The 3,220-nt window shown below is 38.1% G+C and overlaps 1 non-coding gene across 1 annotated transcript; it reads left to right on the top strand.

Annotated features, from left to right (window-relative positions):
• The first annotated feature begins 2,682 nt into the window (after positions 1-2,682).
• LOC121483645 lies at positions 2,683-2,785 on the top strand. The gene has a single exon (XR_005985774.1). It is a non-coding gene; the product is annotated as a U6 spliceosomal RNA (small nuclear RNA).
• Positions 2,786-3,220: the final 435 nt, after the last annotated feature.

The raw sequence follows: 3,220 nt of genomic DNA, 5'->3' as shown, positions 1-3,220 counted from the left end.
GTTACTGAATGAAGGATCAACTATAATGTTTACAATAGTATCGGTAGATAGTACCTCTTACCATTTCTCTTCTGTCCCCCTGTGAGTTCTGCTGTCTTGTTCCTTTGTAAACTAGCAAATCCCTAACCATTCTTCAAGTCCCACATCAAATGACCTGTCTTTGGAGATGATTTCTCCAGCCCCTCCAGGCAGACTGAATGGTTCTATCTTCGCATTTCCATAGCATCTTATACCTACTTCTCAGAGCATTGTGTTGCCATTGTAATCTGTCCATTTCCTCAACTAGGTGTCCATTCCCTTAGGGCCATGATTCCACCTTATTGGGCTTTGTGTCTCTATTTTCTAAGAGTTTCAGGTATATGATAGAGCGACTGACTAAATGTTTGTTGAAAGATGAAGAGACTGAGTTGTCTAACAGAGCTTTGTTAGAACATAGGATTTGACTTTTTTTATTTTAAGGAATCTCTATACCCAATGGTGGGGCTTGAACTCAAGATCAAGAGTTGCATGCTCTACCAACCAAGCCAGCCAGGCACCCCTTGACTATACTTTTTAATTCACATATTTACCCCCCTAGACCATGAAATCTAAGGGAAGGACTCTTTCCTTTTATTTGTAACACTGAAACAGGGCCTGACTCAATAAATGTCTGTTGCATTAATGCAGGGAAAATCTGCCTTTAGGGCTCTTTCACGGATTCTTGATTTGAATAACTCTCCTCCCACCTTGCAGGATCCTTAAAATATCTGTCTTTTCATGTTTGTTCTCAGTTTCTGCTTTCTTTTGCTAAGTACCAAAAGATAGGTCTGAATTAGGTAAACTCATCTCTGCTAAGTTTCGTTAGCTAACTCCTTGCTCTCCCTTCCCAATCGGTGCCTCAATCCAGCTCTAATGTAAATGTCCCAGCAAATGATGGTATATCTGGCTTCACGACAGCCTGTTTGGGAGGAAGTGGAAATTTGGATGCATAATCCTTAAAATATCTTTCAAATTACATTGCAGATGGTGACTATCCAGTGTGTTAGTTGGCCTGTCTAGCCCTGGGCAGAGAGGTGTGGTAAGTTAGAGATAGTGCACCGACCTGTGAAATCTCTCGGTTTTGAACTTGTCCTTTTAAATATAGAGAATTAACCTCATCAAGTCTAATTGCCTGCTCTGAGCTCGGGAATGCTCGAGTAATAATCTCCTGTGGAGCGAGGAGAAAAATCTTGGTCCTACCTTCCTTTCAGATTACCTAAAGTGACCCCCACTTTGTTTTTGTTCGCTCAGTAACCTAGAAGGGATCATTTTACACGCTGATTTTAATATGAAGAAGTTTGTGTTCTAGGTGGGTATTCAGCTAGCAAGTAGTGTCCCAGAATTATCTGTTTTAGCAGTCTGTCAAGTTGACCCATACAAAATTGACCAGTGACCAATGCAAAATTAAGATGGATGCCTAAGATTCCTCAGTATTGTCTCCTGCAAAGCTGGTCTTTGATTGGGTGGTCAGGTATCCTAGCATGTGTCATCAAGAAAGGAGTAAGACATTTCTCTTATGATTACAATTTTCAATTCTTGAAGGAGAGCCTTTTCTGTTAAAAAAAAAAAACCCTCATAAATATTAATGGTGTTATGATGTATCAGATTGTACAAAGAGAAAGGTTTTAGTCTAAGAGTCCAAATGAGAATGTAGTTAGACTAAGGATTGTTAGTAAAATTTGCCTTTTACTTTATCCCAATACTTGTCTTATCTCCCTTCGGACATCTGTTCCCAGAGACTGTCGTCTCTACTCTATATCCGCGAGTCTTTCAATTAGGGAGACAGATAAGCAGTTGTCTTGAGAATATAAGGTCACTGGCATTCCATAAGTGGATTCCAGCGCCTGCCACAGAAACAAGTGGTGAGTGTTCTCTGTCACTTGCAAACTATAAATTAATTAAGTTGACAACTTTTCCTTCTTTATGTTATGCTTTCAGAGGAACTTTGGAAATACCATTTGTTGCAGTTTGATTGTAATAGTAATGTGATCATTACAGAGAATTGACAGTACAGAAAAGTACTAAGAGGAAAATAAAAATCTCAACACCTAGAGATAACAGCTATTAGCATTTTGTTGTATTTATTTACAGCTTTCTAATGTGCTTATGAAATATTTTTATTGGCATTATATTATATATAAAAATGCTATATCTTGGGTTTTCAAAGTGTCCTTATATCTGAAACATTTTCAAGCGCCGTTAAGTATTTGAAAGCATTTTAAATTGCTATGTAACATTTTGTCACATGACTATACCATGTGTTGTTTATTAAAAAGAACATCCTTTTATTGTTGGACGTTTGGTATGATTCCAATTGTTCCATCTTAAAAATAATTCTGTGCTTAATCTTTGTCTGAATATCTGTTTCATTAGACTAGAATCCTACAAAGGGATTTACTAGGTCTAAGTGTATGATTTTTTTTTTTTTTTCAAAAAACACTCAAGAGGGGCACCTGTCTGGCTCAGTGGGCAGAGCATACAGCTCTTGATCTTGGAGTCATAATATTGAGCCCCTCATCTGGGGTAGAGTTTACTTAAAAAAATACACTCATGATAATAATTTTTAAATTGTTTAAAGAAAGTTTCTATTAATTTACCTGCCCACCAGCAATATTTCAATGTGCCTGTCCATTTCACTGAATTCTCTCCCAAATGATCATTTAAGTGCTCGCTTCAGCAGCACATAAACTAAAATTGGAACGATACAGAGAGGATTAGCATGACCCCTATGCAAGGATGACACCCAAATGATCATTTAAAAGTTCTTAATTTAATGGACAAAAATGGTATTTATCACTGGTATGTTATTTTAAGTATGCTCTATGCTCAACACAAGGCTCGAACTCACGACCCTGCACGTCCCATGTTTTACTGACTGACCCAGCCAGGCGTCCTTATCACTGGTATTTTAAAATATTGAACATTTTTAAAAAAGATTTTATTTATTTATTCATGAGAGACACAGGGAGAGGCAGAGAGAGAGGCAGAGGGAGAAGCAGGCTCCATGTGGGGAGCCCGATGTAGGATTCCATCCTGGGACTCTGGGATCAGGCCCTGAGCCCAAGGCAGACGCTCAACCACTGAGGCACCCAGGCATCCCTAAAATATTGAACATTTAAAAAATATATTCACTAGGTTCTTGAACTTGTATCGTTTGTGTTTATCTCTGTTCCTGTTCTTTAGGATTTTCCATTTTGATTTT

Source organism: Vulpes lagopus, chromosome X (assembly GCF_018345385.1).
Source record: "Vulpes lagopus strain Blue_001 chromosome X, ASM1834538v1, whole genome shotgun sequence".
Lineage (NCBI taxonomy): Eukaryota > Metazoa > Chordata > Mammalia > Carnivora > Canidae > Vulpes > Vulpes lagopus.
Note: the sequence above shows the minus strand (reverse complement) of the source record. Positions and strands in the feature narration are given on the sequence as shown.